General features: G+C 39.1%; 1 protein-coding gene and 1 non-coding gene across 5 annotated transcripts in view; one reads left to right on the forward strand and one right to left on the reverse strand.

The window, feature by feature from the left end:
- Nucleotides 1-16,282, reverse strand: part of SOS1 (SOS Ras/Rac guanine nucleotide exchange factor 1) — a 134,094-nt gene that overhangs the window by 85,980 nt on the left and 31,832 nt on the right. The window lies entirely within an intron of this gene.
- Nucleotides 9,986-10,092, forward strand: LOC120362040 (U6 spliceosomal RNA). The gene has a single exon (XR_005578045.1). It is a non-coding gene; the product is annotated as a U6 spliceosomal RNA (small nuclear RNA).

Genomic DNA, 16,282 nt, shown 5'->3' on the forward strand with positions numbered 1-16,282 from the left:
CTATGTTGAATTCTGATGAATCTTTCAAATCCTTTGCTAGCTAACAGCTCTCTGGAGAATTGGACTTCTAGATTGTGTTCTGTCATGTCTTGGGCCCAGATGTGCTACTTTTATTTATAAATATAAAGAGAGAATTTGAGGTAAAACTGGTATTCTCAAAGCCTTTACTATACCAAATAATAAAGATCTGAATCATCAAATCTTTTTCTTAGTGTTACAATTGTTTAGTCAATGTTTGATGTTTCAGGTGCTTATTTCTCCTCACTCTGAGGTTAAAAACCAAGGCAAAAATCTTTCATCAAGAAATAAAGTTTAAGACCAGCCTGGGCTGGGCGTGGTGGCTCACACCTATAATCCCAGCACTTTGGGAGACCAAGGCAGGCAGATCAGCTGAGGTCAGTTTGAGACCAGCCTGAACAACATGGTGAAACCCTGTCTGCACTAACAATACAGAAAGTAGAGCCAGTTGTGGTGGTGCGTACCTATAATCCCAGCTACTCGGGAGGCTGAGGCAGGAGAATCATTTGAACCTGGGAGGTGCAGGCTGAAGTGAGCCAAGATCACGCCACTATACTACACCCTGGGTGACAAAGTGAGACTGCATCTCAGGGAAAAAAAAAAAATAAGACCAGCCTGGCCAAACCCCGTCTCTATAACAAAAATGTAAACATTAGCTGGGCATGGTGGAGCGTGCCTGTAGTCCCAGCTACTCAAGAGGCTGAGGGAGGAGAATTGCTTGAACTCAGGAAAGAGGTTGCAGTAAGCCAAGATCGTGCCACTGCACTCCAGCCTGGGTGACAGAGTGAGACCCTGCCTTGGAATAAAAAAATAAATAAATAAATTTAAAAAGACAAAAAGCAAACAAACCAGAGTACTTACATCTTTCCCATAAATAAAACTGACTAAAAATATTTACTTATTTCTTGGGGCCTGCTAATTCCCCTTTAGGCCCATGTATGTAACAATCTTTTTTTTTTTTTTTCCCTGATCTCATTATTTACTGGCAGGGGACTTAATGGTGAAATGAAAACATAGCATCTGTCCTCAAAGAGTTCACCTCACAGAGACATTTGACATGTAAACAATTACTGCAACAGGGTATTGCAGGGACTAAATAGAGATACATTTAAGGTATAATGATAACCAAAAAAAAAAATCACCTTTTTTGGTGCGGAGGTATGTGTTGAAGTGTGTGAACAATTGGAATTCTTCTTAAGACAAACTTAAACTAGGGCATAAAGGATGAATAAATGTGTGAGTGCAAATAAAAATAACTTAAAAAGCCAGTAATCCCAGCACTTTGGAAGGCTGAGGTAGGTGGATCACTTGAGGTCAGGAGTTCAAGACTGGCCAACATGGTAAAACCCTCTTCTCTATAAAAATCATAAAAATAAAGCTGGGCACAGTGGCTCATGCCTGTAATCCCAGCACTTTGGGAGGCCTAGGCGGTCAGATCACGAGGTCAGGAGTTCGAGACGAGCCTGTCCAACATGGTGAAACCCCATCTCTAATAAAAATACAAAAAAATTAGCCGGATATGGTGGTACGGGCCTGTAATCCTAGTTACTTGGGAGGCTGAGGCAGGAGAATCACTTGAACCTGGAAGGCAGAGGTTGCAGTGAGATGAGATCACACCATTGCACTCCAGCCTGGGTGACAGAGTCAGGCTCTGTCTCAAAAAAAAAAAAAAAGTCATAGAGACCAAGAACAAAATGATGTGTTAGGGAAACTGACTGAGTTGGACGTTGAACCAAAGAGTACATGTAGGGAGACTAGAAGACCCAGGTTGCATATCATGCTAAGGAGTTGGGAAGTGATCAGGGTAGCAGAAAATAACTGTAGGGCTCTAAATAAGACACAAACATAATTGGACGGTTTGCTGAAGTCAAACAATGTCAGTATGAAGGAGGGTGTTGGTACGAAGGATGGGCTAACAGAAAAAAGGTTGAGGGAAACAGAACTAGTTTAAATGATGCCACAGGCTCTATAAGAAGAGAGAAAGAAGAACTGGACCAAGCCAGAAACAGTGGGAGATGGGAAAGAAGGGCCTGTTAAGGTAGAAGGAGATAGGCTTAGATAATAATTTTGTTGGGTTGTAGGGGCAGCAACAAGACATAACCACCAACTTAGTCCGAATAGGAAATAGTAGAAGGTGCTATTTTCCAGGAAAGATAAGAAATTGAAGTCTGACAGATGAGTTTACGGTTCCTGTACCATATCTAGGGAAACAAACTTGAAATTGTTTTTTTATCAAGTGGCTCCTAATTTTTTTTTTAACCTTTCTTTCTCCTCTAAAAGGAGGAAAGAAATAAGGAAAAGCAACAGTTAATAAATTAAAAACAAACTTGAGAGTCAGGTGTGGTGGTTGATGCCTGTAATCCCATCTACTTGGGAGGCTGATGTGGGAGGATTCTCTGAGTCTGAGATCAAGAAAAAGCTGGGTGCGGTGGCTCACACTTGTAATTCCAGTACTTTGGGAGGCTGAGGCAAGCAGATCACCTGAGGTTGAGAGTTCGAGACAAACCTGACCAACATGGAGAAACCCTGTCTCTACTAAAAATACAAAAATTGGCCAGGCATGGTGGCACATGCCTGTAATCCCTACTCAGAAGGTTGAGGCAGGAGAACTGCTTGAACTAGGGAGGCAGAGGTTGTGGTGAGCTGAGATCCCACCATTGCACTCCAGCCTGGGTAACAAGAGCGAGACGCCATCTCAAAAAAAAAAGATCAAGAAAAAAAAGAAAAGGCACAAATACTACTATACACAAAAAGGAAGGGCATAACTACAAATACAGCAAAGTTTATAAAGAGAAATTTTTTTATGAAATCTGATGGAATGAAAATTATATGATTTTAAAAAAGAAAATTATTAAAAACTTCAAAGCAAGCTTTGAACATTTAGGTTAAGTGAACAAATTTCTAAAAATTGTAAATTATCAAAACTGACTCAAAAAGAAATAAGACATTTCTAATGATTCTCTAACCATCAAAGAAATTGTATAGAAGGTTTAAAATCTTCCCACAAAGAAGGTAATTTTACCTTTCCACAAATAGACAATTCCAACCTGATACAATGTATGCTGTGTACAACTGACACTAAATCAAACCAACACTATCTAGGAAAGAATAATTGCCCATGAACATAGATGAAAAAAAAAAATTATAAACAAAACTAGCAAACTTGGCTAGATGTGGTGGCTCATCCCTGTAATTCCACCACTTTGGGAGGCCAAGGCTTGAGCTCAAAAGTTTGTGACTAGCCTGAGTAACAAGGCAAAAACCCATCACTACCAAAAATACAAAAATTAGCCGCACACAGTAGTAGCACACACATGTGGTCCCAGCTGGTGGGGAGGCTGAGGTGGGAGAATCGCTTGAGCCTGGGAGGTGGAGGTTGCTGTGAGCCAAGATCATACCACTGCACTCCAGCCTGGGTGAGAGTGAGACCTTGCCTCAAAAAAAAAAAAAAAAAAAAAGTAGCAAATCAAATTTAGAAATATTTAGAGAAGATACTACACCATGACCAAGTTGGGCTTATTTCAGGAACTGAGACTGGTTCAACAGAAGTAAATATTTTGTGATTCTCACATTAACACATTAAAGGAGAAAAATAACAATAGATGCAGAAAAGGTAACAATTCATGGTTCCTAACAAATATACAAGCAAAAACTCAGGCCCTAGAAATAGAAGGACATTTCCTAAACTTGATAAAGGATATAAACAAAAAGCCTACAGCAAAAACCATAGTCAATAGTGCAATACTAAAAGAACTACCTTTAAAACCTGGGACAGCTGGGCACGGTGGCTCATACCTGTAATCCTAACACTTTGGGAGGCCAAGGCAGGTGGATCACCTGAGGTCAGGAGCTCAAGACCAGCCTGGTGAATATGGTGAAACCCCGTCTCTAAAAAAAGTAATAATTAAATTAAAAAAAAAAAAAAAAACCCAGGGACAAGACAAGAATACCTACTATCACAATGCCTACTCAACACTGTACTGGAGGTCTTAGCCAATAAGATAAGAAAGGATTGGAAAGGAAGGTATAAAACTGTTATCATTTGCAGGTAATATAATTACCCTCATTGAGAACCCAAAAGAATCTACAGAAAATTACAAGAATAGGCCGGGCACGGTGGCTCAAACCTGTAATCCCAGCACTTTGGGAGGCCAAGGCGGGTGGATCACAAGGTCAAGAGATCGAGACCATCCTGGTCAACATTCTGAAACCCCGTCTCTACTAAAAATACAAAAAATTAACTGGGCATGGTGGCACATGCCTGTAATCCCAGCTACTCAGGAGGCTGAGGCAGGAGAATTGCCTGAACCCAGGAGGCGGAGGTTGCAGTGAGCCGAGATCGCGCCATTGCACTCCAGCCTGGGTAACAAGAGCGAAACTCCGTCTCAAAAAAAAAAAAAAAGAAAATTACAAGAATAAAAGAGTTCAGTAAAATTGCTGAAATAGGCCGGGTGCGGTGGCTCACGCCTGTAATCCCAGCACTTTGGGAGGCCGAGGCGGATGGATCACAAGGTCAAGAGATCGAGACCACCCTGGTCAACATGGTGAAACCCCGTCTCTACTAAAAATACAAAAAATTAGCTGGGCATGGTGGCGCATGCCTGTAATCCCAGCTACTCAGGAGGCTGAGGCAGGAGAATTGCCTGAACCCAGGAGGCGGAGGTTGCGGTGAGCCGAGATCACGCCATTGCACTCCAGTCTGGGTAACAAGAGCGAAACTCTGTCTCAAAAACAAAACAAAACAAAACAAAACAAAAATTGTTGAAATAATCTATAAAAGATACTGCTACATAAGCAACAAACAGAAAAAATACTTTTTAAAAAGGATAGTTGCAAAAATAAATTAATAGAGTAACCAGGAAGATAATCTTATAAAATGTGTATAAAACTCTTATGGGCTGGGCGCAGTAGCTCACGACCATAATCCCAGCACTAAGAGGCTGAGGCGGGCAGATCACTTTCAGCAGTTGGAGTCCAGCCTGGCCAACATGGTGAAACTTTGTCTCTACTAAAAACACAAAAATTAGCCAGGTGTCGTGGTGCGCATCTGTAATCTTAGCTACTCAGGAGACTAAGGCAAGAGAATCACTTGAACCTGGGAGGTGGAGGTTGCAGTGAGCTGAGTTCGCGCCACTGCACTCCATCATGGATGACAGAGCAAGACTGCTTCTCAAAAAAAAGAAAAAACCTTTACAAAGAAAAATTTTTAAACTTTAATGAATGACATTTAAAAGACCTTAAACAGTATTAATGAAGTACCATAATCTCAAGATGTCAATTCTCCCATATGCTAAAGCCAGGCATCCTCAAACTTTTTACACAGAGGGCCAGTTCACTGTCCCTCAGACCATTGGAGGGCCGCCACATACTGTGCTCCTCTCACTGACCGCTAATGAAAGAGGTGCCCCTTCCTGAAGTACGGCGGGGGGCCGGATAAATGGCCTCAGGGGGCCGCATGTGGCCCACGGGCCGCAGTTTGGGGACGCCTGTGCTAAACATTACAATTCCTATTAAATTGAAACAATTTTCTGAAAATTTGAGATGTTGATCTTAAATTTGGAAAAGCCAAGAACTAAGGCACTCCTAAAGAAAAATTAGGCAAAAAAACTATTTTTCCTGCAAGATAAAGACATGACTAAGCTATAGTGATTAAGTTAGTAAGATATTAGTGCAGAAACAAAAAGATCACCATAATGGAGAGCTCATATACAGATCCTGTACGAAAATAATGTAAAACAAAGAGCCAGTAGTGCAGATTCATGAGGAAAGGATGGATCATTCAATATATAGTGTTAGGACATTGGCAAATCATTCCCTATCACACATTATATATAAAACCAACTGAAGATGGATCAAGTACATAACAGTCACAGCAGGATATCTTTATAACCCAAGTTAGGAAATTATTTTAAAAGACACAAGAAATATAAAATGAAGAAAAATCCTAATTCAATTTCATTAAGAACTGCTTAATCAACATATCACAAAAAGTGGAAAGATAAGTCACACACTGGGACACATATAACCTACAAAGGAAATATCCAAGATAAATAATAACAAAGTATTAATAAAAACAAACTCAATTTTCTAAAATGGGTGATAGCACAAAAAAGCAAAGCTTGGAGACAACCAGAATGTCCATCAACATTAGAATGTACCAATATATTACAGTAGATTTAGAAAACGAATATAAGTACCAGTGCAAATGAATGACCTGAAATTATATATAACATAAATGAATCTGAAAAACATAAAATGAGGCAAAAATATAAGTTACAGAACAGTATAAACAATATGATTCCATTTATATCAAGTTCAGAGAAAAGCAAAACCAAACCATGTTCCTTGTTTAGAAATTTATTCATATGTGACAAAACTATAAAGTAATTTAAGTAGCTTATAATGTAAAACTCAGTTACTACCTCCAGGGGAGGGGAAAGAAGATGCAATCAGGAAAACACAGAAGTCTTTAAAAGTATTAGAAATACTTTTTTTTTTTTTGAGATGGAGTCTTGCTCTGCTGCCCAGGCTAGAGTGCAGTGGCCTGACCTTGGCTCACAGTAACCTCTGCCTCTCAGTTTAAGTGACTCCTGCCTCAGCTTCCTGAGTAGCTGGGATTACAGGCATGCACCACTGCACCTGGCTAATTTTTGTATTTTTAGTAGAGACAGGGCTTCACCATGTTGGTCAGGCTGGTCTCAACTCCTGACCTCGTGATCCGCCTGCCTCAGCCTCCCAAAGTGCTCAGATGACAGGCACGAGCCACCGTGCCTGGCCGGAAATACTTCATTTTTTAACCTGTATGTTAGGTACATATATGTTCATTTCATTATTATTTAAACCATTAGTCTCCAACTTTTTTGACACCAGGGTTGTGAAGACAGTGTTTCCACAGACTGGGGAGTGGTGGGTGGGGAAGCATGCCTCAAGTCAGTGGTCTCCAACCTTTTTGGCACCAGGGACCAGTTTTGGGGAAGACAACTTTTCCACAGACTGGGGTGGGGAGGATGCTTTCAGGATGATTCAAGTGCATTACATTTATTGTTTACTTTATTTCTATTATTATTGCATTGTAATATATGATAAAATAATTATACGACTCACCATAATGTAGAATCAGTGGGAGCCCTGAGCTTGTTTTCCTGCAACTAGGTGGTCCTATCTGCAGGGGATGGGAGACAGTGACAGATCATCAGGCATTAGATTCTCATAAGGAGCATGCAACCTAGGTCTCTGACATGCACAGTTCACAACAGGGTTTGAGCTCCTGAGAATCTAATGCCTCCACTGATCTGAAGAGGCAGAGCTCTGGTGGTAATGCAAGTGATGGTTAGTGGCTGTAAACAGAGATGAAGCTTTGCTCACCTCTGTGTGGCCTGGTTCCTAACAGGCCATGGACACGTATCAGTCTGTAGTCTGGGAGTTGGGGACCCTTAATTTAAATTGAACATTTAAACTATAGTTATATGCACTCCTTTTAATGTGTATTTTAAAAGCTTTAAGAAATTAAAATAATTTTTCATATTTCAAAGCTTTAAGAAATTAAAATTTTTCCACTTTTGAAGTTTTTAAGTATTTTCTTCAATGCATGTTACAAATATAAATAATACATCACTTTTTAAAGTAAACAAAACACTCATTTTTAATTTGGATGCTGAGTATTGAGAAAAACAATAAATTGATACAACTATAAACCCAGTCCTGGCATTTAGGCATATCAGATTTTACAAGTTTTCAACTGTAATTTTTTTTTTTTTTTTTTTTTTTTTGCAGTAATAGCCTGGTTTATTAACCAAATTAGAATTTGTTGGCTAGCAATAAAGGATATTTTATCAGCAACAGAAACAATTTTAAAACTTGGAAGAATTGTGATAGGCTGGCTAAAATATAACCTACAAAATAATTTTTGTAAGGCCAGGAACAGTGGCTCACGCCTATAATACCAGTACTTGGGAAGGCTAAGGCAGGAGTATTGCTTCAGCCTAGGAGTTCAAGACCGGCCTGGGCAACATAGTGATACCCTGTCTCTCAAAAAAAAAAAAAAAAAAAAATCAAAAAAATCAAAAAATTATCTGGGCTTGGGTGGTCCCAGCTACTCTGGAGGCTCAGGAGGCTGAGCCCAGGAATTCAAAGCTCCACTGATCTATGATTTTGTCTCTGCACTTCAGCCTGGGTGACAGTGAGACCCTTTCTCAAAAACAAGGAAAAAAATTTTTATAGCTGTAATACAAGATAGTGCCTATTTATTAGTAAAGACTGTTCATAGTGGCTAGGTGTGGTGGCTCAGGCCTGCAATCCCAGCACTTAGGGAGGCATGGGTGGGCAGATCACTGGAGGTCAGGAGTTCGAGACCAGCCTGGCCAACATGATAAAACCCCATCTCTACTAAAAATCTAAAAATTAGTTGGCCACAGCAACCCACAGGGGTAATCCCAGCCACTCAGGAGGCTGAGGCAGGAGAACTGTTTGAACCCAGGAGTCAGAAGTTGCAGTGAGCAGAGATCACGCCACTGCACTCCACCCTGGGCAACAGAGTGAGACACCCGTCTTGGGGAGGAAAAAATTTGCCAGGCTTGTTAGCTCACACTTGTAATCCCAGCACTCTGGGAGGCTGAGGCAGGCAGATCACTTAAGGTTAGGAGTTTGTGACCAGCCTTGCCAACATGGCAAAATCCTGTCTCTACTAAAAATACGAAAATTAGCTGGGCATGGTAGTGGGTGCCTTAATTCCAGCTACTCAGGAGGCTAAGGCAGGAGAATCACTTGAACCCACGAGGCAATAGTTACAGTGAGTGCCAACTGGGATTAAGGCGCCCACTACCATGCCCAGCTAAAATTTTTGCACTCCAGCCTGGCCAACAGAGCAAGACTCTGTCTCAAAAAGAATGTTCATAGCTATTAAATTAATAAATATTGGAAAATACTGTTATAAAAACTTGCTTATTCAACCTTTTTTGATAAAACCAATTTTTAAAAAAAATTTGTGGGTACACAGGTGCATATATTCATGAGGTAGATGAGATACTTTGCAGATATGTAATGCATAATAGTTACATCATGGTAAATGGGGTATCCATTCCCTCAAGCATTTACCCTTTGTGTTACAAACAGTCCAGTTATACTTTCAATTATTTAAAAATGTACAATTAAACTATTACTGACTATAGTCACTCTGTTGTGCTATCAAATACTAGATCTTATTCATTCTAACTACTTTCTGTACCTAGTAGCCATCCCTACAACCCCCGTAAAAACTTGCCTGTTCAATCTTTAAGACTAATTGGAAACAGTAAATAGTTAATTATTTATATTTAGTTCATAAGAGTTTTTTGGGCTGGGCATGGTGGCTCATGCCTGTAATCCCAGCACTTTGGGAGGCCGAGGTAGGTGGATCACGAAGTCAGGAGTTTGAGACCAGCCTGGCCAAGATGGTGAAACCCCAACTCCACTAAAAATACAAAAATTAGCCGGGTACCTGTAATCCCAGCTACTCGGGGGGCTAAGGCAGGAGAATCGCTTGAACCTGGGAGGTGAAGGTTGCAGTGAGCCAAGATCATGTCACTGCACTCTACACTGGGCAACAGGGCAAGACCGTCTCAAAAAAAAAAAAAAAAAAAAAAAGTTTTTGTTTTCTGGTGGATTTTTGTCTTTGAGATGAGTTCTCATATGCTAAGCAGTATAGAAGGCGTCTGGGAAAGCAGGATAAGACAATGTTCCAGTCCTCACAAAGCTTACATTATTTGTGCTATTGTTAGTTTTGTGTTACCACATCTTTCACTTTCTCTGTGTTACTGGCAAAAACAAACAAACAAAAAACCCAGATCTATGTTAATCAAAGAATAAAGAGAAATAGGAAAAACCCAGAGGTATCTTATGGTAATAATCAAATTTTACTTTAAATTTTACTTTAAATTTATTAGAGAACAGCTTGAAATCTAGCTAGGTCTGAGGCTCAAGAAACAGCTTAGTGCTTGCTTTGGCAGTACATATACTGAAATTGGAACGATACAGAGAAGATCAGCATGGCTCCCGTGCAAGGATGACATGTATATTAGTGAAGTATTCCATTTGTTATTATTTTAATTTTTTAAAAAAAGACAGCTTATGGTCGAAAACATAGATCTGGGATTCATCCAATCACCCACAGGTGTCAAAGTCAAAAGAAAAATGTAGACAGAAACCTGTAAATTTGTTTTATTTGGGAAGAAAGAATTGTAATTTGGGGCACACACATAGGCTGGGTGGTCTTCAGTATGTCCAAAGAACAAAGATATGGTTGGAAGTTTTATAAAGAAGAGGAAATGTTATGTGTGGTCTTGAGAGAAAATTTATTGGTATTAGTAAAACTTTGGGGAGCTGGTAAGCTCCAGCTGGTGAGCAAAATTAGTCCCAGAGTATAGCAAGTTATCTCAGCAGATGTAGATAAAACTGGTTTTGGGTTATAAATAGGCAGTTTTAGCTGCCAGACTTGCAGAAAATTACATTTCTAGAGCAATGTTATAGACCCTGAATGCGCTTTCCCCTTGGCCCCTCAACTGATTTAGTTGAGTATGACAAAAATGACCCGATTTGATGATTAACTTTCACACAGGTAATACCAGAAATAGAAGTAGATAAAAATCTCCTAGTCCAAGGTGGAAAGGAGCAATCTAGATAAAGCAGAATGGAATCTTTGGAAGTAACTACATCTAAGCTGCAAGCAGACAAAGATGAGGCAAAAGAATCAGGAAATGGTGGTTAGGGTGTATTCTTAAGGAAGTCAGGAGAAGTAATACACAAAAACCAGTCTCCAGGAGCTTCAAATGTTGCAAAACGCAAACAGAATATTTTTAAAAGAACAATTAATGTAGCAATAGCACAAAATTAGTGGCCTTTGAGAGAAGAATATGAATAGAGTAGCTGGAGCAAAACCCAAATTATAAGCAGTTGAGGAGTAGATGGGAGGAGAAAGATGGGAAGAGGGATCCTGAATGCAGACTGTTCTTGGAAAACATATTCTCATACATTTCAAGTAGAAATGCTAACCAATATGGACGTTTTTGAAAAGTAATTTAACAACCACTATCAAAATTAAAAATATACCCTTTGCCCAGAGAATCCATTTTTAGGAATTTATCCTATAAAAATGAAAGGATATACAAAGATTTTATTGCATGGTGGCAAAAACCAGAAATAAGGTAAATGATCACCAGTAAGGGAATGGTTGGATACACTGTAGAATATGATTGTTAGGGGCTGAATAGTGTCCCTACAAAATTCATATGCTGAAGTCCTAAGCCCCAGTATCTCAGAATGTGAATATATTTTGAGATAACATCTTTAGAGAGGTAATTAAGTTAAAATGAGGTCATTAGGGCAGGCCTGAATCCAATCCAAGACTGATATCCTTAATAAGAGGAGGAAATTTGGACACAGAAGAAAGACCACAAAAAGAAACAGTGAGAAGACAGCCATCTATAACTCAAGGAGAGAGGCCTCAGAAAAAAACAACCCACCAACATCTTCATCTTGGGCTTCTAGTCTCCAAAACTGTGAGAAAATTAATTTCTGTTGTTTATGTCACTCAGTCTGTGGTGCTTTGTTATGGCACCCCTCGCAAACTAATACAGCTATACATGTAGCCATTAAAAAGAACAAATTAGAGCTATTCTTAAGTGAGCAAAGAAGGTATTCCACAAGTTATTCTTAAGAGAAAAAAGAAACTCACAGAAGAATGTTAAATACAAGGAATTCTAAAAAACAAAACAAAAACAAAAAACCCCACATATACATACACATGTATGTGTAATTATACGTATATATTTATACACGAGCATGACAGCAAAATATAGCAGAATATAATCTTCCTCGTCACCATGGGTTATAAATAGTCCTGAGCAAGGCAGGGATGTGTATAGAGGAGAAGAAAAAGGGGGAAAGGGAAAGAATGAACCATTCTTCCCCCAAAACTCTACTAAAAATTATTTATGCATATTTATAACATTTATACCTATGTGTATATAAAATACGAATTTAATTAAAATTTTTCATTGGTATGTGGTTTACTCCAGTGTATATATTAGCCATGGGAAAGACATATTTAAAGTCCTTTCCCACAGAAGATAACTACATACACCAAATTGCAAACATGTGTCAAGTGCTAAATTCATATCATCTTTCATGTGTTTTGCTTTAAAAACAGTAATGACCTTCCCAAACAACTTTTTAAAAATATTACTATGTGATAACAGAGTTCTCACCAATAAAATAAGGAACTGACTCAAGCAAAGTGTCTCTGATGGTGTTTTAGTTACTCTTCAACTATGCTCTTTATCTTCCAAAAGTGGCATGTATCCCTTTATCAATGATGTCCCAACACAGATAGGGGCACTTTATCAAATTCCCAGTGTTTTTTCTGCTAGTCTCCCATCCAACCTACTCTATTTTTATTTTTATTTATTTTTTTGAGATAGGGTCTTACTCTATCATGAGGCTGGACTGCAGTGGCGTGTTCATAGCTCACTGTAACCTTGACCTCTCAGGCCCAAGCAATTCACCCACCTCATTCTCCTGTGTAGCTGGGACTATAGGCATACACCACCATGCTCAGCTAATTTTTTCATTTTTTGTAGAAATGGGTGTCTCACTATGTTGCTAAGGATGACCTGAAATTCCTAGGCTCAAGCGATCCTCCTGCCTCGGCCTCCCAAAGTATTGGGATTCCAGGCATGGGCCACCAGAGCCATCCTACCCTATGTTAAGTTTCAACCACATTCTAAGAGGTGTATTTAAAGCTGGAGTGGCAATTCACAATACATGTGATATGTGTCTACTGTCTATCGTTGGCAGTCTTCCTTAAAATGCCAACAGATGGCAACTGTGATCTGAGTGTCTTTCTAGTAAACCAAAACCGTAACAAGCAAGAAAAAAAAACTTTTTAAAATCAGAACGTCTCCAAATAAATCAGGTTCCCTGACATACGACCACTTCACAGTAAACTGATTTATTAGACGAACAGAATTCCTCACATTTATACAAACTATCATTTCTAGACAGTAAAATGGTCAATATCATCTGTGAATTCTATCTATGAACTTTATCCAGTTTCAGACTTCCTGAGTAATGGGGAGGCTGTATCCCAAACAGGATACATGCACATATTCAACAGATAGTATAAAAGATACAACCCCACGCTCATGGTGCTTAGAAGTACAGTAGGGGAACTAGACATTAAACAAATAATTTATTTAAAAATAATAAACAAGGCCGGGCGCGGTGGCTCAAGCCTGTAATCCCAGCACTTTGGGAGGCCGAGGCGGGTGGATCACGAGGTCAAGAGATCGAGACCATCCTGGTCAACATGGTGAAACCCCGTCTCTACTAAAAACACAAAAAATTAGCTGGGCATGGTGGTGCGTGCCTGTAATCCCAGCTACTCAGGAGGCTGAGGCAGGAGAATTGCCTGAACCCAGGAGGCAGAGGTTGCGGTGAGCCGAGATCGCGCCATTGCACTCCAGCCTGGGTAACAAGAGCGAAACTCCGTCTCCAAAATAATAATAATAATAATAATAATAAACAAAAACATAACTATGTAAGAGGCAGAGTAGTAAAAAGGGTAAGTGTGGGCTACATTGTTTACATTCAAATCTTTGTTTTTTCAATTACCAGAGTGTAATCCTGAGCAAATTACTTACTCCTTCTGGTAATATTACGTACCAATACATTGTTGATCTTTAGTAAATGTTACCTGTAGCTATTATTGACATTCTTGTAAAAGTATAGGACATGAGGCTACAAAATGGGTGTTTAAGTTAACCTAGTGGTTCTGGAAAAGATGAAAGCTGAAAGCTGAAAGGTGGGCAGAATTTAGGTGAAAAGTGTATTGATGAAGTGAGAGGGATAACATTCTACGCAAAGGAAACAGAATGTATACAAATGAAGGGGACAGTGAAGGAAGTGAAATTAGAGCTAGGTAGGGCCCAGATCACTGGCCAGAGGCAGGTGCATATACTAGGATAAGGAATACTGTAAGATGAGCAGATGTTTCTATAACTGGGAGAGGGAACAAGAGATCAAGAGTTACGGACCCCATTATGCTGAGAGCTTTGAGACATGCAATTAGCAAACAGGCAATTTAACATATCAGATATTGGTAAGCAAGCCTGGATTACATTTTTAATAATTTTATCATATAATGCCTCTATCCTATCAAAATAAGAAGTGGTTAGATATTAAATCACTGTAAAATAAAAAATGCCCTTCCCCAACAATTCCATGTTGGTAGACAGGAAGGCTAGAGGAAAATTAGCGTAAAACAGGAATACTAGAAATGGTTTTTCCCCACATCTTTCTACTTTACTAAAACATGGATGGATGTCCTAGAAAAGGAAGGGAGTCTACTGACTCCTGGGCTCAACTGTGGTAAATATATTCTTCAAAAGGGAAATAGTCACAGGTGTTTGTTTGGTTGTTTGTGACAGAGGCTCTTCTGTAGCCCAGGCTGGAGTGCAGTGGTGCAATCTTGGCTCACTGCAACCTCAGTCTCCCTGGTTTAAGTGATTCTCCTGCCTCAGCCTCCCAAGTGGCTAGGATTGCAGGCACCCACTACCATACCTGGCTAATTTTTGTATTTTTAGTAGAGACAGGGTTTCCCCATTTTAACCAGGCTGGTCTCTAACTCCTGACCTCAGGTGATCCACCTCAGCCTCCCAAAGTGCAGGGATTACAGGCATGAGCCACTGCCATTGCTTTTTTCTAAAATAGTCACTTTGCTTCATTCGTACTCCCATGAAAGTCTGTTTTTCCTCACAAATTGGCCAAAATTAAAATTTTAACTTAAATTTGATTACGTCACTCCTTCACCTAAAATCCTCGAATGTTTTACTATCACTAGTGCTAAAGCCCTACATGAAGTGGTCCTTGTCTATCGCTACAAACTTAACTTTTGTCATTCTTCTTCATATATACTATACTGGTTGCTTTTTTTCTCTTTGGAGACAGGGTTTCACCCAGGCTCGAGTGTAGTGGGAGGATCATGGTTCACTGCACATACTGCTGTCTTGATGTTTTTTGTACACCCCAAGCTTGTCCTGCTTCATGGTCTTACACTAACTGCCCTCTCCTAGGGTGCTCCTCCATCATATTTTTTTTTGCATGACTGGCTGCTTCTGAACATTCTGGCCTCTTCTCAAACGTCACCGCCTTAGAGGGGCGGTCCTTGGCCTTTATTTTTAAAAGTACCACCTCCTCTCCTGCCTCTCAGACCCTACTTATCACAAACTGCTTTATTTCCTTTATTCTACTTACTCTTATCTAAAACCACAGTATTTCTTTGTCTATTTATTTGTCTGCTTTCTCCTACTGGAATGTGAGAGACTTTGTCTGATCACCTGCCCACTCCTGGTATCTAGAATACTGCTTGGCATTTCTGTTAGTGGGTTGAATGAATAAATGATTAAAAAACAAAACATTAAATAAATTTATAATTCAAGAAAAAGCAACTAGGAATTTTACAAAACTAAAATCTGAAAGTGTGATATGAAATAAAATATCTTCAAAGCAAGACAAATTTAAACCTACTTCAAAGCTCTTAGTTATAAAATTAGTCTCTCCAAACTAGGCATTTGAGAAAAACTTCATATTACTTAAATTCCCAAATTAAAGCTTAAAATGAAAACGACAATTTACTTCTAAATATCAAAGTGCTACAATGTTAACTTCAGAACTTTAAGAGGCACTATTACTTCTTTGGTAAAATGTGACTCTTAAAAAGTCATGTTACGCATGCACAAAGATCTCAAAAAATCAATTATTAATCCTATAGAAATACTTTAATTTTTAAAATAAATGCATGTTTTAAACTAACATGATTTAACAAAAAGGATATCTAACCTTCCAATAATCTTGAAAGATAGGCACTATTTTCTCCTATACATATAATGAAGATATACAGGTCATTCTTCCGTATGTGAATAATTAAGACCTAGGTTAGAATCTTTTCTTTTTCTATTACATTTTCCTGACATGCATGATCATCTATGTGGTTAGTTCTTTGTAAACTACAGTAGTAAACAATTTCTAGTGTCATTGCAATGAGGAGGCACATTTGTGTACTCTATAGCAAAGTACTGGCAATCCAAAGGACTTGGTGCTACCTAAACTTTCACTTCCACCAAGACATGACAGGGTCAGAGTCTGACATGAAGGTGTTGAGTGTTTCTGATTACAACGTCATTACCAAGTATAAGCAGTTCTGTTCACAGATTATTTTCACATTCAACAAATA

This window comes from Saimiri boliviensis, chromosome 1, assembly GCF_048565385.1.
Source record: "Saimiri boliviensis isolate mSaiBol1 chromosome 1, mSaiBol1.pri, whole genome shotgun sequence".
NCBI lineage: Eukaryota > Metazoa > Chordata > Mammalia > Primates > Cebidae > Saimiri > Saimiri boliviensis.